The sequence below is a fragment of the Diabrotica undecimpunctata genome, chromosome 1 (assembly GCF_040954645.1).
Source record: "Diabrotica undecimpunctata isolate CICGRU chromosome 1, icDiaUnde3, whole genome shotgun sequence".
Taxonomy (NCBI): domain Eukaryota; kingdom Metazoa; phylum Arthropoda; class Insecta; order Coleoptera; family Chrysomelidae; genus Diabrotica; species Diabrotica undecimpunctata.
Window position 1 is genome coordinate 157,934,289 of NC_092803.1, and position 24,809 is coordinate 157,959,097.

The 24,809-nt window shown below is 32.8% G+C and overlaps 1 protein-coding gene across 5 annotated transcripts in view; it reads left to right on the forward strand.

The window, feature by feature from the left end:
- Positions 1 to 1,363: 1,363 nt before the first annotated feature.
- LOC140432425 (ciliary microtubule associated protein 1A-like) overlaps positions 1,364 to 24,809 on the forward strand; it is an 80,535-nt gene continuing 57,089 nt past the window's right edge. For all 5 annotated transcript variants that reach the window (XM_072520316.1, XM_072520318.1, XM_072520317.1 and 2 more), the window contains exon 1: positions 1,364 to 1,522. The gene's annotated coding sequence lies outside the window, so the exon portion shown is untranslated. The remainder of the gene's footprint in view (positions 1,523 to 24,809) is intronic.

Here is a 24,809-nt window from a genome sequence, read left to right on the forward strand (position 1 = left end):
CATCAAAAACTGGGTAAGAAATAGAAGAGTCGGAAACGCGGAGCCGAATCTGGAACGATCATATAAGCCGAATGACAACAAATAGAGTAGTAAAGACGGCAAGAGACGGTTCCCCAATAGGGAGACTATCAGTAGGAAGACCACGCAAACGATGGAATGACAACTTACTGGAGGCACATTGGAAAACAGACAGAGTCATGTATATATAAAAAGAAGAAGAAGAAGAAGATGTTTGTTGCTAAGTTTTTTCAGTTCCTGCCATTCCTTGTTCATCCATTCCTCCTTAGCCTTTCTGATGTCATATTTTATTTTATTCTTGATGGTTTTATATTTATTTTCATCTTTATTTTTGTATTTTCTTTTTTCAGTTATTAGCTCAACTATTTCCGGTGTCATCCAGTCTTTTCTAGTGGTTTTCCCTTCTTCGCCTAGGATTTTATTTCCCTCTTTTAGTATGGCTTTTTTCATATCTGCCCATTCCACGCTTCCTTCAGTTAATTTATTTATCTCTGCGTTTAGTTGCTGTTGGCAGTTGTCATCTTTTAGGTTTTTGATGTTTATTTTGGTGGTTTTAACTTTAACTTTAGTTTAATGTTGACGTTTGCTAGTAATAGATTATGGTTCGTATCTGCATCTGCGCTTGGATAGGTTTTAGCACTTTGTACTCCATTACGAAACCTTTTGTTATTCGTTATAAAGTCCACGTGTATAATCTTCGTGAGGGTAGGCCGTAGTATGTAAGGAAACTAAAGATAATGAATTCCGGATTATTGTGAGTAATACTAAGCAGAGCATAGTCCTTGTAAGTGTGTGCATATTATTCATAAAGAGTTATAGAGATAAGGCATTATTGTGTTCGCTTAGATACGCCATAAGATAACCTCTAAATTTTAAGGAACATTACTAGTTTAGGTTAATGTTAAATTACATATTTGTCAATACAACCAGATTCTCGTTGCAACTATACAGATGCTTATTGAAAAAATCGACGTTTTCTCTTTAAAATTCCTTTTTTTATGGATTTCTTAAAAAAATCCTTATCATTTAAAATAAATATTATTTTTGAGAGAGAGGGAGAGAAAGTATTTTGAATAAATAATTAAATAAAAGTATACCAAGCAAATATTTCCTTTTCATGCAATTTAACTTTTTTATTTCTTATTATAAAATGATCTCCAATAACATTCCTCTCACGTATGGTCATATTGTTTAACATAAACTTACTGAAATTACCTCTCTTAACGGTAAAGCCCTCCTTGATATGTCATATTTCCAAAGGTGAAACTCTTTAGCGCGTAGGAGTTTGAAAAAATCGAATCAAGCTGAAGACTTCATAAATGGTCAGACAAACAAGTTATCCTTTGCACGAGTGACTACGCATCGTCCTGGTGGGGACACAAGTCGCGCGTTTCGTCCTTACACCGCCAAATTCAACCAGTATTCGATTGCTTTTGAACGAGGTTGTACATAGTGCTCATAATTTAAATTTTAATTTTTGGAATATACGTCACTAAAACAAATCGTAAGTTTTAATTTTTTTCCAAATGATTGTATCTTTAGAATAATATATAATAATATTTATGAAATTTAAAATATTTCAAAATTATATATTAATAAAAAATCTAAATATGATATTTACATATTTTAATGACGGAAATTGTAATTTTTAGAAATAAAACCATATAGATGAAAATTATTTTAAAGATAAACGTTACTTTTTGTAATTTATCAAATTAATAAATTAGTACATAACTTTTTTAATTTTGTACGATCATTTTCAAAAAGTTATCAAATAATTTTTTGATGATCTATTTATGGTTTAGTATTGTTATTTCTAATATGTATTTAAGTTAATAGTAAAAGTTTTACAACTACGTGGTGCTTGGAATCTCTGATTAACAAATAATGTCCTTTTCTACTCTTCTTAGGTCCATTTTTCCAATGTCAATTTAGCACGCATATATTTCTAAATGAATTATCTATAATAGTTTCATAATATCTTAATTTTTATTGAGCTGGTCTTTCAACTTAGGTTTTGACTGTGTATATTGATGATGACCTTACGCATGTTTTATACATTTTCAAACATTGCTCCTTATATTCATGTATATTTTTCTTCTGACTCTATCTTTCGATTATTTCGACATTCCTCTCTAATTTTTTTTTATTTACATTTTCTATATTTACAATTTAATTACATATATATTCGCAAATTAATAAATATGCCAGACTTTTTGACCAGTGAAGGGAATTTTAGTGACCAATATATATAGATAATAATGATAGTCACGACACTTTTATTTTGAGCAATCTAGTATCTTTTCAAATTCTCTAGGCAATCCAGTACCTTCAAACCAACTTATATTAATGAATACATTCGTATCTTAGTTGCAATTTGGCAGCATCAAAATTTATTAGTTAATATTTTAAAGAAAATTGTTTTCTTTAGCGCGATACATTGTTCAGCAACTTACCCCGCTTCGGGGCAAGGCATCTCAAGGTCCGCTATAGTATATTTTTCTTGGAGCTTTCTCATCATTTTACTCACAACTTCGATATCCCGTGAGCAAGAGACCTTTTCATTATTATCAATAGGATATAGGTGCTACAACCCTATAGTGAAGCCTCGAACTTTCCAAATAATGTATTTCGCTAGTCAGCTCTATCAAATGCCAATCGTTGCCAGTTTGCTGCACCCATTTTTCTAGCCTCTTTGTCTACACCATCCTTCAATCTAATTTTGGCCTACCTATTTGTCTACTTTCTATTAGCGGTGACATAAGGATTCGTCTAGGAGAGGGTTGTTCTGTTGTGAATGTTACTAGATGTCCTGCCCACCTTAGTCCTTCCAATTTTATGAAAGATAGCTCTACGTCTTTACCACCAGATATCTGTATGTTTTCATATGGCGTTATGATAGTCCATATTTACGATCCATGGTAGTATAAGGGTTTTGTATATTGTTTTTCTTTATTTTCTTGAGTTAGAAAAGCTTGAGTTAGAGACCCCTTTATTGTATTTAAATTTCTCATGACTTTCATTCATATTTTAATAAACACCTCGTTTTCTTGGCCTGCTTGGTGTTCAGCAATTTTGTTCTGTTTCGCTTGTTTTATTTTTTGTTTCAGTACCTTTCTGTATAGTTTTTCCATTACTAATATAATGAATATTCCTCGCTGGTTTTTGCGTAATTTTCTGTCTCCTTTTAAAATATTTATGTTGTATATTATGTATGTTGGTGACCCTTTCTTTGCAAATTGTTCTCCGTTTATGATATTTGGATAATCCGTTGGATCATTGTACGTAGTTTTTTTTTATTCATGCTGTATAAGCTCAGGTGGGATATATCCAGCTCCAGTACTTTCTTGTCCTTGTTGATTGTTTCTTTGCCTTTGTGTGTGATCTCTTTCTATGAAATATGATTTTTGCTCTTGTACGAGTTTCTTGTAGTGGACCATTATCCTTATAGTTTTTTCTTTATTCTGAGTGTTTCGAAGTTTAGTTTTTTTTTTCTATTTGTAAATACGTTTCTAGGTTTGATCAAGTCTACTACGATCCTTGATTGTCTTGTTTTAATATTAATTTTTACCCCTCTGTTTTTTTCTTCATAGACTTGATAATGTTATTTGTGTTTTTTTTTGTGCAAAACAATTTTTGATGTAACTGTAATTATTATTTTAATGGGAATAAGCCACAATTGAAGGTTAAAGTAAGTTTACTGACGTTTCAATTTTCACTTCGAAAATCGTTCTCAAAATACAAATAGGTATTAATAAATTAAACAAATTTTGTTTTTGTTACCTGGTGAAAAATTCTTCTAATAATTTAATTTTATCTGACACATTTATATTGACAATTCAGACATATATTATAAATTTTAAAGTAGACGGCCTTAAAATTATATTGCCAATATTTAACTAGTTTGCTTTTGGATTTTTCTTGTATTAATATTTAGCAAATTATTATATACGGCTTTTAATTAAGTATTTCATGTCCTTTAAATTAAAAAAACAAAAAGTGTGTAAGATATTAATGTAATTTTTTATTCATTTGATGCCATTATATTATGGAATGTGGTGCGCAATCGAAATGTTCAATTTTTCTTGACTCAGGCAGATAAATCGAGCTAAATTTGATCAATGGCATGTGTATTGATAAATTACCGTGGTTTATGACTTATTCGAATATAACTGCAACTTAAGAAAACACCACAAACAAGGAGTCTACCGAGTTCAAATCGCGCGATATCGTTGGCCAGTTCACATTATTTCCACGTGAGTTGAACATGCCCTCAGATCGCCTATCCAATGTGGCATAAACTGCGCGGCATGGACCGCAGTACTGTTTAAACCACATGTTTTTATCCCTATCATGTCCCTATTATCCAATTCGTACCAAAAGAAGTTGGTAAACAATTATGTTTGTTAACGTATCCATTCATCCAAGAATTGGGCTTATCGCTAAAGATAATTGTTTCATGAAAATTAAAGTCATTTTGCAACTGATCCAGAATCCATTTAGTGAACACGCCTCCTTGTCTGTGGTAACTTACCTTTAACCCTAGGTCAATTAAATTTTGTATCGGTACATGCCTGCCAATGACGCAAAAGTAGCCAATTTGTTATCTGTTAAAGGCCAAGTTTTTGTAAGCAACGTAAAATCGATTGCCACAGATTCTCCTGCACACTCGACATTTAGGTAGGCAGGTCTTATGTTTAGTCGACGTACAGGTGTTGGTTAATTGCTTGCCGAACCAGTGGACATTTTGTTCACCATCCTGCGAATAGTTTTCTTGGTATGACGATTATGGCGATCGTAGAAATGGCAAAGCTCGCTGAACGTTGTTCAAACAGAATACCCATTATAAAACAATTGATCATATTTTACGTGTTGTAATACGCTATATCCATCCATGTCGATTACGTAAAACAGATTAAACAAATAACAGCCAATTTGGCAGATGTAGCTTCATTAATATGGCCCCTACCAATCACCAAAGCTCGGATGTCAGAAGTTACGTTTCTACATTTTCATCATTATAGTGATTAACATCTTAGCAGATATGTTGTGGTTCATCATTTTAGCGGTAATCTGTTACATGTACTGCCTCAGTATATTGTTTGTTAAAAAGATTTTTCGTAGTGTCTGCTTATCGCTATAGAAATCTGCGACCCTGGAGTTAACTATGGGGTCTTTCCTAGACCCCCAACCCCTCCATTTTATGTCGATTCAATGGATATGATCAAAAAACTTTGCAATTTAAGAATAATTAGTACTAGAAAACCGTTGATTGGGTTTAATTCATCCATAATCGAGACATTTATGCAGTGAGCCGTTCATGGAATTTAAAGCACTTATCTCCATGTCCACACCACTGTCTGTGTTGTTAACTAGAGTTCCGAGATATCCTAGAGAAGACTACTTCGCATCTCGAAATAGTTCGCGTTTCAGAAAAGTGTTGTTGGCAACCACGATTTTGGTTTTGTCGTAGTAAATCATAAGTCCAAACTTAACACTTTCTACCTCAAGTTTTTTTATTAAGTTAGTAATTGCGTTTGAGGTAGAGTCTAGAAATGTAGTGTCGTCTGCGAAATGCAATTCAAATATTTTGACACTGCCTAGGTTTACTCCTTCCTCCCAACCATTCTCATGCAATTCACAAATCCAGCCTGCTCAGTTACTATTTGCCAACTTATGAAGTTTTATAGACGACGTTGCAGGATATAGAGGATTGTTTTACTGACGTGTAATATTAGGCCTAGTATTACAGCCATTGTTTGTTAGTCCTTATGTAGAGATGTATGATTATCCTACAGTTTAAATGCTACCAAATTTGTTGTTGTTGTGGTAACTAGTGCATATATGTTATTTGTAAAAGAAAATATTTTAGTATCCACATTAGCCAATTTTTGTTAAAATTTATAATTCTGGTTATCATTTTAAAGTCCCTAAATCAAAGTTAAATCTCATTCTTTGTAATAAATCTTGAAAATATTTAAAGTAGTCTATTTTTTTTCAGTCAGTAGTTTAATATTATTTGTATCTAGAACCATTTTCACGCTTTTTTGCCGCCAGAACCAAATAAATCTGAAAGATCTTTCCATTAATAATAACCCATCGATAACAGTCTCATCGAAGTTTTTAACTGCTTTTGTAATTTTGATGCCCTGTATGTTATTACAGACAAAATAAAAATGAAGTATCCATTTTTATTAGTTATACATTTTATAGTACTGGTTCATTTTGTTTTTGGTTGTCTTATGGAAAATTTGTCCTACTCTATTAACCTCTACTGCCATTTTATAATATTGACAGCTTTATTTACATTTAATTATTAGTTTTACTCAGTTTTCAACACTTTTATTGATTATTTTTTTACGCCCACGACTGGTATTTGTTACATAGAAACTAAAATATTCCAGCAATAAACAATAATTGAAACAAATAAGTATACCTATTCTTTATTAATAACAGTATCATTTTAATTGTAACCTTGAGATTGTTGATCCAGTAATTATGCAGAAAACTGGAACGGTTATAAAATAAATCTACGTGACTTGCATTTGTAGTCCCAGTTGGCGCCGCGTGTAGTGAAAGTATGTGATGGTAATTTAGTCTTTTAGTATAGTGTCTCAATGAAATACTCAAGTAACCAACAACTTATTTAAAATTGAAAAAAAAACCACACTATTAACTTTACGTCTTTTGTAAAAGCAGGATGATTGATTTGTGTGATAAAACTCGGTATATCCGCTATAATAATAAATAGATAATAATAGATAATTAAAAAATTAGTTATAATATTACAGGGTGTTCGATAACATAGTGACAGACCAAATTTATGTTTTTTTTAAATGGAACACCCTGTGTTTTATATTACAAATCTTGTTCACTTCCCCATCACATCTGTATAGATTTCTATACAGTTGTGATTATACTATATACCTATTTAACTATGTGTATCTATGTTGTATAGACTAGTTGTGGCAGAATAATGAAAGTTATGCCTATTAACGGAACTGTTTTTATGAAACATAGGTTCATCTCCAAATAGTATATTATTGAAGAAATCTCTGTGTTGATTGATTTTATCGAAAGCCCATTCACAAAATACGATTATCTTTTCAGAATCTTCATGAATTCATTCTTTGTGCAATTGAATAGGGTAAGGTTGCATTCTGTTTTTTGCAAGAACTCTTTGCACAGTGTAGGAAGTCATATTCGGTTCGCTATTCCCATTCCGAACGGTCTAGTAAATTTGGTAATTATTTTTTTGCGAAGTTATTTACTTTTTGACAGACTAATAGTGGCTGGAAATTACTATACAACCAAGTACACGCACACATAGAACTTTACGAATTACCTAAAATCAATATTTATTTATTTACACCATATATAATGGTGTTATATATTATATATTACACATGTATAATGTATTGATAACAACACAAATAATAAAGTTATTTATTGTACAAAATAAAAATTATTTCGAAGAAATAAATTCCACAAAATTAAGCAGTTACCAGTAACAAAAAGGTTTTACGGCATACTTCATTGTTGTTGACGTTTTGCTAGAATGGAATCAATATAAACTTTGGTTTTATTATCTTACAAAATAAGTATACTTTTCTATGCAAAGAGGATTTAGCAAAGCAAATACATGATACTATAATAAACAAAGCAAATATTAGTAAGATCAGTCTCCAACTAACCCTCAAAAATATCAGCAACCATTTCTTCATGATAGTGTCTTTTTTTGTAGCCCAATTTAAAAATTAAAATAAATCCCTTTATAAATCCATTTTCTGAGCTTGTATGTTAAATAATTCGATCTAATAATAACAAATTCTTTATATGCAATGAAAATATGCTCTCTGCAAAAAAAAAATATACTTTATAAATTAACTAAAGACCTGAAATAAAAAAAAAACACTTAAGTCAGTTAATCCAATTAATAAATTATATAAGCAAGCATATATTTATTTACTTACCTCATTCCATCACAAGTTCTTTTTCTTATTCCTTTATTAGACCAAGACGTTCTAACTGATCCACTGAGAATACCCAAGTTTGCCTTGTAGTTTAACTGAATCCTTGCTTATCTAAAAACTCATAAAAAACATATATCATATCTATTAAAGAAAAAGAAGCAATTTGGTTATCCATAATAATAAAATTCAAATTATAAACTAATTAGAACTAACAAACAATGACACAACAATAAATTAAACAGCGTGATTAATACAAATATTTACTGGAATATGTTAAATTATAACAACTGAAATATATTTTTTAAATATATAATACCCAAAATTTTGCTCAAGCAAAAGCTCAAGAGTTGTGTACCTCATATTAAAACTGAACGAGAGACGCTCTATTAAAAATATCCAAGTACATATATGCGAGCCATAGCGATGAAGAAATCGAAAACTTTTATGAAGATATAAATAGAGCTATAGAAAAAGATAAAACCCACCACCTAATCTTAATGAGCAATTTTAACGCTAAACTTGGATTTAAAGAAGATAACGCAGAAGTGGCAATGGGCTCATTTGGATACGGCGAGCGAAATGATAGAGGAGGTGTGCTACTACATTTTTTGGTGCATCAGCGGCTCTATGTGATGAACTCATTTTTCAAAAAGAACCAACAACGTAAGTGGACATGGGCTAGTCCAGATGGCAACAAAAAACGAAATTGATTTCACCATCACAAACAGAAAAAATATTGTCCAAGATGTTACAGCAATTAATAAAATCACTGTTGGGAGTGACCATCGGTTGGTTAGAGAAAAATAATGATCAACATTAGACGAGAGTGGATAGCAATGATAACAGAGAGGCGTTCTAATAAATGGAAATCGATAGAAGATAAAGTAGCTTATCAGAATCTCATAACTTCAGAACTGAAAGAAGTAGAACATCTAAATGAAAATGCATTAGATATAGAGGTGACAAACATGCGAATAAATAGTGCGATTCGAAACGCTCATAGAAAATATAAGGAAAAAGGAAAAAACAAAATGGATAAATTCACTCAAGCTACTAAAGATCTTATAAACAAGAGAAGAGAATTGAAAGACAAATACACAGATAATTTTATAACACTTAGACAGTTAAACAAAGATATCACAAAATCCATTCGAAAAGATGTCAGAAATTACAACACTGAATACATAACTCAAGCCATTGATAAAAATAAAAGTTTAAAGGTTCTGCGCCGACAAATGACTGAAGGATCGAAAAATATTTGTAAACTTGTAAATAAAAAAGAAGAAACTACAACAAATAAAGAAGATATTTTAAAAATGCCTCAAGATTTTTACTCAGAATTGTATAAGCGAGAAGAACTTCCAGGTTCTGATCAAAATCAAATACCAAAAGTTCAAAATGTAGGCTCAGAAGACATCCCAGATATCACAACAGAGGAAATAAAATCAGCTCTCTCGGAAATGAAAAACAATAAATCACCTGGAGAAGATGGGATAGTCATTGAACAAATCAAAGAAGGAGGAGGAACGTAATTAAATGTGTTGAAAAAGATGTTCAATACTTATTTGACAAGAGGCGTAACCCTCTCATAGTGGCATAATGCAATAATAATCATAATGCACAAAAAGGTGACATTTCAGACCTAAAAAACTAACTACAGACCTATTAGTTTGCTCTCCCGTACATACAAACTATTCATGAAGATAATAACAAAACGGCTTGTGAACAAACTGGAAAGTAACCAACCTTGTAAAACAGGCTGGATTCCGCTCCAGATACGGAACAAATGATCATCTACAAGTTAAAAAAACGCTAATAGAAAAGTGTACAGAGTATAACAAGCCTATCTTTCTTATATTCGTAGATTATGAAAAGGCGTTAAATATTAATTACATATTAATATAATCTATCTATGTAAAAGGCTATGATGACAACTGACAAGTCACATCGTTTGTCCAGTAAGGTAACGACGACATCTAGGAAAGAAATTGAGCTACCAACATTTGACATTTTAATCATATTTTGTTCTTGAATACATACGGTTGATTTATTGTAATTCATTCTACATATTTTTAATTAAATTATTGTTAATCAGGAATTTTACTACTTTACAATAATTCATTTTTTCTGTAATTAACTGTTACTGTAATTGTAAGGTAAGATCAATGACGTATCCGTCTGGATCTGTAGAGTAGCTAGGGCGAGTTAAGTTTCACAGCACTTAGGCCACAATTAGTGCACATTGTGCATCCTTCCAGGGAGCTGTCACCCTTAGCTCATTGTCCATCCTGCCATTTCTAGGAAGGTGGACAAGTCACCAGGAGACATCTCTCTTATGTGGGCAGGTGTGGGCCAGGACTCGCCGAACGCGTACTCTCGTATTAACGATACTCCGGCTATTCACATAGGACATGCTCTATAGTTTCGTCTTCTCGTTCACACTTCCTACATAGAGGTATGTTTGCTAGCCCCAGTGTGTGGAGGTGTTTGCTTAGATGACAATGACCAGTTACAAAACCAACTGCCAAACGTAGGTTTTTCCTGGTCATTCCCAAGTGCTTCTTTGATGTTGACTCTTCAAGGTTACTTAGTGTTACCCTGGCAAGTTTACATCCTTGCCCTTCTTTCCATCTTTTTACGGTTTGTGTATGGGAGTGACATTTGACAATTTCTGCGATTGTTGTAGTTGATCAACCAAAAAGTTCCCCAGATCCTAAGGATCAATGACGTATAATATACATTGATTATAATATGTCATTGCGTAAGATAAACATACACTTCCTATAAAAATAAATTGACGTTTTAGATTGTTTTTAATGTGAAAGTTTAAATTCAGCGTTTTTTAAGCAAATTTCAAATGCCTGACTTTTGTTGCCAAAAACTAAAGACTAAAATTTTTTGCTACAGGTTGTGAAGATTAGGTTCTAGTTATGGAAACTCCATAGTATCTGGCCAATGAAAGGGATACATTGTATTGATCTCATGAGTATCATAAAAAGTGGCAAAAATCGCGCCATATTTATTTATTTAATCAAAAATTGATATTTTTGGCAAAATTCAGCTTGTTCGTATGATTTTTAGAGGTTCAGTGGCATTTTCGTCTCTGACGGCTGGAGTACAACATCGAACTTAGACGTACAGAACTCAATGAACGGCTCGCCTCACGAATATCTTGGTTCTAGATGAAATTAAATCTAATTAACGTCCTTCTAAAAGAAAAATTTACTCTGGAATTTTCTAGTTTTTTGGTCATATCCATCAAAGCGATCACAAAATGTAGCGATTCTCGGTATAAGGATGACCTCAGAGTAAGGCCTTTGGATATATTGTTTTTTGTTTTCATCTGTTGTTACAGCTCTAGGATTTTGCCCGTTGCCGTTGCAAGAAATACTTCATATAGATATTGGCAAGAGGCTTTTTATTCTTAATTTATTTTCTCTATTACACGTCTACTATCTATTCATTTTTAATTATTAGTGGGTTGGTTTTCCCCCGTGTAATCTTAAAATATTTAATATCCAGATCGTTAATGTATTCTATTTACTTCTTTTTATCTGTTCTATTTATTAATTATGTCTGATGTAATTATTATATACCAGAAATTAAATATAATTGTAAAACTATACATACTTTACTTGACGGCTCGGCCTTTATGAAAGGTGTTTTTCATGTAAGTACAAGTTTTTTTTTGTCTTGGGTTTAAGATCTACTTAGCCAGCCAACTGGTTGAATAAAAAAAACTAAATTCTCTCAATCTCCCAACCTTCCACTTGAAAACACTATTGGTGACATTAAAAAGGATTGAAAATGAACGCTTCTCGCTAAGGTGACCTTCATAACGACTTAAAAACAAACAATACATTCGACGGTTAAAGGCAAATAACAGAAAAGAAAAGAGAGTAAAAAATACTACAACTAAGGTCCTACCATTTCGCATTCACACAAACACTGTTTGAAAAAGACAGTTTAAATGTTCTGTTTGATACGTTTGAAGAATTCTCATAAAATCTATCTAATAATTGGGTTTCATCCACTTAAATAGATCAATAGAGGAGAGAAACAACCTTGTGCGGCAGTAGGAATTTTTGTTGGGAGATGGCTTGGAATAAAAATTTTATGGATTCTTGGAGTAGGTGGAAAAGTTGGATATATATTTCTGTATGTATTTTTGCTACCTGTTAGTAAAAGATTGCCACTAAATGTACCAATTAAGTCTAATATATTTCTTTCCAGCTGTAATTAAATCCCATTTGCACAACTCGTTGTATTTTAGACCCACTAAAGTAGCGTATTTAGCCAAATGGTCTACTTTTTCATTGCCTGGAATTTTGGAGTGACCTTTTACCCACCCAAAGCTAACAATTCTTGTTAGAGAACTAAAAAGCCTTAGCTTTTTAAGCGAATCTAGAATTAGTCTGTTAGTAAATATGTGTTTAGAGTGTTTATGTAGTAAATAAGTGTCTTAATGCTAGAAGGAGGGACTGTGAGTCGAATAAAATTATATACCCTTCAAAATATGTGTTATTAATTATGCCATCCAACGCTTTGACAATAAGCTGTCTACATTAAGAAATCTTAATCCTGCCATCCTTAATATTTTCTATGTAAATGGCACAGCCGACACTAGCAGAAGATTTTGAGCCATAGGTATAAATTTTACAAGAGTGATCTCCGTCTTCCAGCGTATCCTGTACTACTAAATCTTCGTGAACAACTGAACTATACCAAGCAATTACTACAGGTTTATATTCATATAATATCCCATAATTAGAGTTAAAAAATGTAATTTCTTTTCCATTGAATGAATAATGCGATAGATTGGGAAAAGTACAAGTTAAAAACTTGTTAAAAAAAAATAAATACGCCAAATAAAGTAAATTACAGAGGTAAAATGGTACAAAATAATAACTTAAGAACAATTATTGTTAATAAAAAAAATAGAAATGGGGAAATTCCAAAAAACAATAATGTTTATATTTAAACAATATTAACGTTTTCATTTCCACTCTTAAAAACATTTTTCGTAAAAAAGAAAAAACTTAAATTCAGTTTTCCTATTTTTGTACTAACCTACTTATATTAATCCAACATGCAGTGGAATGCATAACTATTTCGTTTAACAACTCTGTAGTGGTATCGATTATTTGATTGTATAGCTGTCCATGTTTCACGATGCGGATGTTATAAGGTTTTTGCGACAGAAATTGATTTGGTACCTGGCACGTGAATGGCTGAAATAACTGGATAAATTTTCAGGCAAATCTCCAATATTTCAACAACTATTGGTATTTCTCTACTTTAGTAATTTATACAGTGTAGAACATAAAACAAGCTAATCATGAACTATATTTCAATTTTTATCCTAGAACCTTTAAGAACATGGTACATAATAAACTTTTTTTATTTTCGATTTATACATACTACTTCAGATCAAATTCATAATACTGAAATAGAAAAATCCCTAAAATAAGATATAATTAGCTCAGCTGTATTTCTAGATATCATTTAAGCGTTTGACAAAATAACGTACCAAGATTAAGTAAGCTAAAGAAAATATTTCCTTTAGAACCTCTAAAAATTATACAAATAAACGGAATTTTACTGAGAATGTCAACTTTGGGACAATAAAAAGATGTAAAATATTGTTACTCCTACCCCCTAGCTTTCCCCTGAAACTCCCTTCGAAGGAGAGGGGGACGTCGATTTACCAAGAATCTATACGCTGTAGAAAAAAAATATATAAAAAAAGAAATGAAGCTAAGATAATTTTGAACAAAAATGTATATTAGCACTTTTTCTGTAGAATGAACCGTTCTCTAAGAAACAACGCTGGAAGCTACCGGCGATTTTAAATAATTATCAGTCACGCACGCGAAACAAATTTTTTAAATAAAATTAGTATATAATAAAAAAATTGTGTAGAAAAGCTGCATACTTCACCATGAAAAATCACTTTGATTTTTGTCGATAGGACAGTCTGATCGAAAGATATTGAATTCTTACCGCCCAGTTAATACAAATTCTATTTAAAAAATTGATTTCGCGTGCGTAACTGACATTTAAAATCGCCGGTCGCTTTAAGCGCTGTTTCTGAGAGAACAGTTCATTTTACACAAAAAGTTTTAATAAACATTTTTTTTTAAATTATTTCATGTACATATCTTCCTTGAAATATTTTTTTCTACGGTATACAGATTCTTGGTAAAGGGATGTTTTTGGAGATCAAATCTCTGGAGATTGGACTATTTGGATAAAACTAGAAAACGGAGAGGTCCCATATTTCGGAGGTAGAAAAACATTCAATTAGTTACATTTTTTTGAGATACGCCAGTTTTTGAGTTTAAAGAAGAATCCACGGCTTCTTTACAAAATGCAGGTAATAACATATAACTCTAGCCAGAAACTGGCGCATAAAATTTAATCCAGGTAACATACACGACCGACGTTTACGATGAATAAACCTTCCCTGAATTAGATCTAGAGAAGCCCCTATTGTCCTAATCCCCAAATTAATGGATGGAAAGCAAAGTTTTTCAAAATTACTTTATAAAAATTTTTTTAAAACAGCTTGACTACCGACCTGTACTTCTGACATTAGATGGCCATTCTACGCATATTGGGGTATAAATAATCAAGAATGTAACGAAAGAATTTGGCTGTATTTAAATCCCTTAAATGTTCATGGGATGCGAAACAAGTTAAGCGGCAAAGACACAATACTGTCTTTGCCACAATCCAAAAACTAATGGAAAATCATTGTCACTATCAATACCACAGTTATGGTCTGCCTTAATTCCTGACATAATACAAAGTGTTTAAGAAAGACAGAAATTTATGCTAATACCAATAACGTTATTTCTTAAGATAAACACGATCCCATAATACACAACCAATACAGAGAAAATGTTCTATGCCATCCTACAAATGATAGCTCTAATGGATCTGTCGAGCCCATTGCTACCACTAGTGCAATCTCGTTCGAAGAAATCAATTTATCATTATTGAAGGATGGTCAAATACAACAAAAATTACCAAAAAACAGAGTAGCTTTTGGTACTGAGATAGTTACCAGAATTGAAGTACTAAATCTTCTAAAAGAAAGAAACAAAACAAACAAAAGAAAACAACAAAAAAAAATATTAAGAAATGCAAACATAAAATGAGCAACAAGAATCAGAGAGTGAAACAGACATTCAACCAGACTATAATGAAGAAACCGATGAAACCTTGGAAGAGTATCAAGAATGGAGAAAGGAGAAAGTAAAGGATGAACTAGTTGAGGAAAGTCGCAGTGCTGATAATGCTGATTGTAATGACTGGGTTTTAATCAGGGTGTAAATGAAGACAATAAACTCGAGTGGAAAGAACATTTAAAAAAAAACGTAACAGTTAAAGATAAAGAATAAATGGTTGAGATACAGGTACCCGCAGCTTCCCATCCGGAAGAAAGTACTCAGTTGCAATCATATTTTAAAACCATTGTGAACTAATACCATACAATTCTGAGGCTATACTAAAAAGAAATAAAGGTATGTTGAAAAGCTTTAGAATGAATACTAAAGAATAAAAATTTGGTAGTCCTTCCTATGTACGGTAACAACGATTTACTTCTCCTCGGATCTAGCCCAAATAAAATTAAGAAAGTCACCAAGATCCATAAAGAGAGGTTCCAAAAAATCTCAACGTTGAATTATTCCAGCTTATTGACGACCAAACCAACCTCAAAAAAACTAAACCGTTTAAGCTTGTGAAACTAATGAGATAACGTAAGGCAAACACAGTGTTATGCATTGTAGTCACAACAAGGAAGTGACAAGCAGATTTAGTATTGTGCAGTGTAGCTACAACAAAGAAGTGAGCAATTTAGGTAAACAAACTACGATGTACCATTGGTTACACCTAGATTACTAACTGTCTTTTAGGAATTTTACGTTAATACACGCAATATTTACTTATTTTAGAAAGAGTTTTAAGCGATAAGTTGTATTTGATCTTGAAATAACAACTTGTAATGCAGATATATGCAGACTATAATCTTGTTTATTACAAGAATTAACAAAAGTTGCATCTGATGTTGATCTGCCTTGCATAACACCAAGCGATAATCTTGTAGTAAATATATAAATATATTATAAATGATAAGTAAATGTAAATTATCTAGAAATATCTTCAAAATATTTTTATCATTGAGTTTGTTTAGATTGTGATCTGAAACGCTCATTGCCAATGTAGAAAGTGATCAAATCATAATTTAAAACATCTAAAATGAAGGTGAGAAGTGGTTGAAGAAGGTAACATTAATAATATCCTGTTAAAACCAAATGTTATAAAATATTTATTTACATTAAATTGTTTTCCGTATATGTATAAATATAAAAATATGAAAATAGAACTTAGGTTTGATCTATGATTAAATTATGCTTAAACCATTTGCTTGTTTTTTTTTTCTAAAAGGTTTTAAAATAAATTCGTAAAAGCAGATAAAAGTATCAGAAATATTAATTTAAATGCAACAAAAGTATCAAACTCATAGTTCAATACTGCAATCAGAAATTTAGTAAATTTAAAAAGGCAAAATACCTCAATACTGCAGCAATAAAATAATGAGAAGAAAAAAGAAGTAATGATAAAATTAGAAGTTACAAAAGAGGATATCAGGAATACGATGTGTAAACTAGGAAAACAGAAAAGCACCAGAACTCCAAGGGCTTATAAAATGAACTAAGAAAAAGCAAATGTGTAGTAATAAATAAATATATATCGGAAAAAGTATTAGACATCTTCAAAAGCATCCTGCCAAATTATTTGAAAAAAAGACGTTCGACCAATGTGTCCTTCCAGTAATGACTTTCCAGTAATGCCGGCGCCGAAACACTTTCCTTTGAAGCAATTATTTAATTTGCCTACCACGTTGGGTGTGACTTGTATAACAATATATAATTGCTTATAGAGGGTTGAAAGGGGGACTAAACAATTACTGGGCTAAAGGCCCAGTTGTGTTTTGGTTGGAGAGCTGGGTCGTGAATAAGGCTTCTTTATTTGAGGGACTGAAGAAACTAACTACACAAAAAAGAAATAAAAAAATACTTACAGAGATTTCCTGAGCAACAAACACAAGTAGATCTCTTGCTGGATAGAAAGAAAGGCTTTTTTTTCCTATAAAAATTTTTAAGGGCGAAAATCTTAAAAAAAGAATTATTTTAAACTCCTGGTTTAAAGAGAACTATTACATATTTATTATTTTACGTAAACAGTTATTACAAATAAAATTATCCAAATTTATCAACAAACCTTACATTGGCGCTATCTGTAGCAATTTAAACAATGATAATAAATTAAAATAGCCTAATTTTGATCAACATTACTCTTATTGAGTTTAACCTTTTAACAAAACAGAATTTAAAATTTTGGTTATGTATGTATGGTTATGAAGAATAATAAGAATATGCTGGTATCTGATCGGCCTATGGTGGAGCAGTACGGCAAGAGATAAGGGCTTGCGGCTAGGTGATACTCCTCCATAGATCCCTACCGGAAGGGCGTCGAACGCCTAAATACCGGGTATATATATATATATATATATATATATATATATATATATATATATATATATATATATATATATGTATGGTTATACCAATTGATAGAAAAGGATAATACCACAGAATTGGTTGGTGTATTCTGTGATAATACTGACTGTCAATGTCTAAATGAAATATCAAATTTTTCGAATTATTAATTAATTTAATAAAGTTAACTTTATTTACAAAAAAACTTAAATATGATAATTAGCTAATCCATAAAACTTATATTTATTTATAATTTTTTTTTATTTGTCATGAAAGCAAATCTTCGTATATTAATAAAGAAGGTTGATTTTACTTAGAAAAATTTGACAAAAACTATTTTGCCTTACTGTGTATTTCCTTTTAAGTTATTAAGAAATTTTATGACCTTGGGATTGGAAACAAATCAAACACACTGTCCCACACAAAATGCAAATGATCTGGAATGAGCCATGGAGACACAAAATGGACAAATCTTGGGGAGGTCAAACATTGAATTGGGCTTCAGATTATCCTGGTTGATAACAAAATGTGTTCTTCAAAACTCGGCTAGTTGGCTACACAAACCCTCGCATGGGATACAGCATACAACAAATCGGTGATTAACTAACTCGCTAAACAAATACTGCCAAATAGTATTTTGAGATTAATTCACCTCTGTTTTCAAACTATCTGCGAAAAAGGTCTTCACAGTCAATCTGCTTCTTCTAACTGCTATTACACTTAACACTATTGTCGATGACAGAAAACGAATAATGAATTAAAAAAAAATCCAGACCAAACAATAAAACCGACTGCTATCGTGGTTCATCTCAAAGTGATCTCATTACCCAAATCATTTTCTTCCCAGCATCACTTTTTCATTAACCTAAGTGAAAATGTTCATATTTATTTGACGCGCAATATCCAAACGGAATCAAGATCAACAAATAGCAAGTTATGTTATTATCATTTGCTAACACGCTTCAGGTCGTCAGTCCATCTAGTTAGTGGGCGTCCTCTGCTCCGTATTGCTTCTTGTCTTGGTCTCGGACTAAAACAGACTAAAAATGTTTATATTACCAATCTAGGCGATGCAAAAATATTAAGAATATTTTTCGGTGTTTTAATATATACGAGATAAAACGAAATGCTACAACTAAACCAAACTCAGAGCAGACCAAAGACAAATACAACGCTTCCTACTTTTACTGATTATCAGAAACAAAGTTAAAAAGGAAAAAAAATAAAAAAAAACAGGCGTCACAGATGTCATAGAGCGTATAGCGCCGCTGAAGTAGAACTGGGCGGGCCATGTGGCCAAATGAAGGGCGATGGACCTAAAAAATTACGGTGTGGAGGGGACGAGCTGACAGAACCAGAGGTAGACCACCTACATGATGGACAGACGACGTCAAAAAATCGCTGCGAATTGGCTGCAGAAAGCTCAAGGCCGACATACCTGAAAGAAATTAGGGGACGCCTATGTTCAACTTTGGACGCAGAAGGCTGGATGATGATGATAATGATATTTGTTTCCAGAACTCATAATCAAAATTTCATGTTATAGATTTTAACGATTAGTTTTTAGCAATGGAAATTTCGCAGCGACCGGTCAATGGAAGTAATATATTTTATTAATTTCATGAGAATCGTAAAAAATGACAAAAATTTCGCAACGCTTATTAATTACACAGCTTTATAGAAACTGAATCCATTAGCATCAAAATAAAAAAAATAGCTTACGAAAGCTGCACTATTCAGCTTTAAAACGCATTTTGAGTTTTCTTGATAGGGCTCTGTGGTCAAAAGATATCGAAACTACAACGTACAAATTCTTGGTATAATACTTCGATGTTTCTGATTTTTCTCTTCCGCAAGGGGTGGTTTAGGGAGAAGCCCGGAGGTGGGCGTGTCAAACTTTTTTGCATCTTCATGGGGTCACAAAATTGACATTCTCGGCATAAAATTTAGCTTGATTGTTTCGTTTTTAGAGAACAAATCTCTGACGAGTGGAGTAAAACGGGTACTTATAGCGACAATTAGATCTGTGTTGCTAAGGGAAACTTTAAATTAATCAAAAATCTGCCAATTTTGATTTGTGATTTGATTTAAACATTTTAAACTTAAACTTAGCTAAACATAAAAATCAGTTTAATAAGTTATCTGGAAGAGTGACTAATTTTCATACTTGAAAATTCTGACTCATATACTTAATTGGTAATTCATTTTGTACATCGTCTGCTACATTTTTACTTGAATCTTACTGAAAACATGTAATCAATTTATACAGAATAAAACAAATTAATTTATTTTTTTATGCTTTTTTCTATTATTTACATACACTAAAACATTTTTAGAAAACGATGCATTGCCAAAAAGCAACTAGTCAGTTGCAGCGCGACCGTTAAAAAATAGCATTTCTCATTGTTATTCATAAATGTGAATATCATTTTTATCCGTAATGATTTTAGTGAAAATTTGTTCCTATTTCTCTTCTTAATTTGGTACGTCTATGATCCAAATATATGTAAATATGGACCAATCTATTACAGCACAGGTTAATGGGTTTTTTAAGTTGACACTAAGCGGTGATCACCGCTAAAAATAGTTATGCCATAACAATAGCATCCAAACGACTCAAATTTGAAAATATTAAATGCCTACATGGTTTGAGTTAATTTATTGGATTTGTTTAATCGGATATTTATGTCTGTGGGTGTCGTAATCGCCATATATTTATTACAATAGAAACATATAACCAGTTTTGACGACAATAAAATTGGCTCAATTAACAAAATTTAAGATTCCTTTTTATCAATAAAAAAACTTTTATAAGGAACTTTAAATGGCATTGGAGTAGAGTAAGAAATAATTGTCAAGACACTGCAATTTTCTTTATGCTAGTTTTTAAATTTTAAAATTGTGGTGCTTATTTTTTTTATGTTTGCGATCACAGTGGTCCAAATAATTTTAATAATTATTGTTCTAGACCGTTCCATTAATGATATTCCGGTCCATTGCCTATTTTATTCGTGACATTGTGTGTCGACCTGCGACCTCCGCCTTATTGAAGTCGACGATATTTATCGCTTTGTATTACATGAGTCCTCTATTGTCCATGAAACCTGATCGTGGATGAAATAATAAAAATAGTAAGAATTAAAAGGGATTCCAAATGGGAGAAAAGCAACTTAAAATAATCTGCTATGCAGACGACGCAATACTAATTTCTCAAAGTGAAGATGATTTATTTACATCGTATGCTGCATCAATTTAATGTAACCACCAGAAAATATGGAGCTGGAGCTGGTTTTACAGTGAAACACAAGTTGTGTTTTCTAAATCCAGTTTATGATATATTCAGTTGACTAGACAGATGAAATATAAAGTTGACTAAATCCAGTTTGTGATATATTCAGTTATGGATAACTTTTAGTGGTCATTTTAGCACATGGAAGTAAATAAAGATTGAAGTCAATCAATGTGCTTTTCATCTATACTATGTAGTATTTTGTTAGGTAGCATGTCAAGTCTAGGATTTTCTCACTCTTTATTGTTTTTGCCTGACACAATCTGTCATTTAGTGGTACCTATGATCTGATCTGATCTGATTTCCAAGCTATACCACCACCCATCCCCATCGCAGGACATAACGAATGGGGAGGCTTATGTACTGAGCGTTACTTTGGATGCCATGGGTAATGAGACTTCCTATGTTTTTCTTTGTGTGGTCAGGCCACCTAAATTTAGTGGTACCTAGAACAGCTTTTCTTTCTATTCTTGACTGAATTTAACTTATTAATTGACTCTGGGACTTAAGACCAGAATAGTGTGTAGTCCGGACAGAGAGCCACCAACCTAATTTGATGTTTCTCTATCCGGAAATATTTGTCTTCGGTTACTTAGCTGCCTAATTGGCAAAATAAATTTTGTTCTCCTCCTTGGCCGAGCTTCTCGCATGATACTCAGGTTTTGCGCATATAAGTACTTGACCTGCCCGAGGGGCTGTTTTGCTCGAGGGTCGATTTGCCTGAGGGGCAATTTGCCTAAAGGGCCTCTTGCCCGAGAAGCGTCTAATTGTGTGGTTAGCACAGCTGCTGTAACAGAAGGTTGCTAGTAAAGGCTATAACCGGCTAGCTGCTGCCTGGGCCGTCTATGTACTGTCCTTACGTTTTTGTCATAGTCTGTCAACTCTCTTAATATTCTGTTCGGATGGTTCCTGAGGTCATTAAATATCACATGTGCTTTCTTATCCATCATTCTAAGAATTCTCTTTTGCTGTGGATCTCTAAATACGTACCTTAACGGGATCTACCTTGGTATTCTTAGATCTCCTCTGATCATGAAGTTTTGAATAGTCTGTATTTTTCTCCTATTAGTTTTGCACGTGTACTCCCATGCAGTTAAGGCATGTGCTGGTGTTGGCAAAATTATGCAGTTTGCCATTCTAATCTTTGTTTTAAACCTTACTTTACTCTTCCGGCCTATTAATGAAAAGGGTCAACTCCTATTTTGGCTTTGTGAACCGTTTAATTAACGTGTTTCGTGAAAGTCAGCTTTTTACTACTTCTTGAATAGAAATAGTTCCCTACTTAGTCTGCCTTTCCTTTATTGTTACATGGTCTGTGCCTTCTCAGATTTGTCTGCGATTGTTCGCTGTACACAACTTACTTGCAATACGCTTGTAGCTAGGTCTGGATCTGTACTGCTGGTTGGTATTGTAGTGTCGTCTGCGTATAAACGTAGCAACAATCTGGGTTCAGTTGGTGTGTTGTATATACGGTGTGAAGATAAGGCGACAGCACCGCTCACTATGGTACTTTGGCCTCCATGGTTCTGACTTCGGACAGTGTTGGCCCTCTCCGAACTCGGAACCTTCTGTTGGCTACGATATAAGAAGATATGTTATTGCTTCACTGTATCCATACTCGTTCATTTTATACAGCAAGTCTTTATGCCAGACTCTGTTGAAAGCTTTACTGACGTCAAAAAAAGCGGCTGCTGTATATATATTTTCGTTGAACCCTTTCGTCATATAATCACTTAGTCGCAGTACCTGAAGTTGGTCCGAGTGTTTGGTCCTAAACCCAAACTGTGCTTCAGTTATGGTTCCAGTCGCAAATTTTACTTATTGCTGATAATAAACTTATTGACTTATAGTTTTCTGGAAATGTACTTTCTTTTCTTTGGTTTTCGTATCGTAAAAACATGGGACTTTTTCCATCTATCAGGAAAATATAAAATATCTTATGATGTAGTTGAGTAAGTTTGTTAAGAAAACTATCACTTTCGTTGGCACATATTTAAGAGCTCTGTTTGTAATGTTGTCTGGTCCTGGTGCTTTCTTGGCATTGGTCATTTTAATCAGTTCTAATCTCTTCTAGGGAGGTATGTGTTAAGTCTATTCTGTTCATTCTTCTTTTTATAATCTTACTGTACAAAAAGGGTGTACATATGTGAAATTATAAATATAATTTCAGTAAATGAGGACTGTATTACATAGGGCTGGTTCAAATAAATTAGGATATGTGGTACAAGGTTATACAGATTATAGCAAATTAAGTTTATATAAAGTCTTACCAATTCTTCTGCTGCACATACACACACTCGCGGTATTTAGAGGCTTTCAGTCGCGGTTGTTCTTCATACGGGGAAACTGTCCGGTTACCGGTTTCTGAAGACGTGTTTCGCGGTACTAACACTTAGATCACACGAGATATAGCACATTTGCGTCTGTACACGATTTAAAATAGTACTTGCGGTATTTTTCGCGTAACTATAAGCGAGAGAGATAATTAGAGTAGAGAAAAAGCGTGGTAAGTCTGTACCAAGCGATAGGTAGCGATAGAGAGATAATACGTCTGCCTAGTAGGACTCAGCAGACGAAAAAGAGGACGACTGTCTCTAGCAACAGTCAGCAGTCAAGAGAGAGTGTCCGTTATCATCGAGAGACAACAGGCAAGAGAGTGTGACTTTCTTTGCTATCTTACAACTGTCTGTATTTCTAATGGAGTGGGGTTAAAATGTGAGTAGGAAGGGTTGGAGAACGGGAAATAATTGTAAAATTGTGGTAGAATGGTAGCTAGTAATACAGCGAAAAAATGACATGATTTTTCGCATGTGAAAAAATTGAACACTTACCTCGTCTCTTAACTTCTTGTGAATTTTAAGGATCTTCATTAGGATGGTAGTTATTCCTACATTTCTTCTCCAGGATGGCTTTTATGACTTCTTTTTTATTCATTTCGGTGTACATGATTTTATTCTCTTCATGCAGAGGTGAAACTGGTTTCTTCTCATTTTTAGGACCTTTGAAAGCTTCCAGAAGGCAGATTTGTTTGTATTTAGCTTTTGTTGTCCCATCTTTCGTTCCTGTAGTTTTCTAGTAGTTGTTTTACTTTTCTATTTAGCTCATTAGAAATTTTTTACCCTCTCGATTTCTTGTTCTGCTGGTTCTTCTTCTTTTCCTGTTTTTTTTTCTTGATCAGATCTTTCTCCTCATTGCTCATGTCTCCGAATCTTCTTTTTGTAGTTGGTGTTTCTTCTTCTGTAGAGCCGGCATTGATAGCATTTTAGATTGTTTTTCAAAGTTTTACAATACATTGTTCTAGCTCTTTTTTGCTGTTTATTATTATGAAATTTGGCCAACTTACAGAGTCAGTACAATTGGGTTTTGTGTTGAATCACCTTTATTCACGGAACGTATTTCATTTGTAGACACACCTTTTGCAAACTTGCTATGTCTAAATAGGTAGGAAGTCGGACTCCTCCCTAAAAGCATGTGGGTTCCATGGACCCGACTACAATGGTATTGTATCTATCTTCGAGATTGCTGAAAATCAAGCTCGTGCGCTCTTGCTTAGAAGGGCATATTTGGTCGTTGAGCTACGGCAGCCCTTAGGGATGCACAACAATATACTGGTTATATATCAAAAACGGTTAATATTTAAAAAATTAAACACTTGTAGTTTAAAAGTATTTTTAAATCAAATATTGTTTTCTGGCTCCTGAAGACGTAGCTGTAATTAACAAACTTTGTTAGATTATCTAGTATTTATAATTATCTTTTGCTGCTTAGCTACGGCCGTCCACAATACAGCCAATAAAGACACGCATACCATCTTTGTGTATGCAACCTGTAAAAATAGTAGTAAGTAGTTTCCTTATTTGAAATCATTCTGCATACCTACACGATTTAAATATCTTTGATCTTTATATTGAATTAAGAATGTTGATTTAGTAGTATTGTTGCTGTATAATACACAAAGTT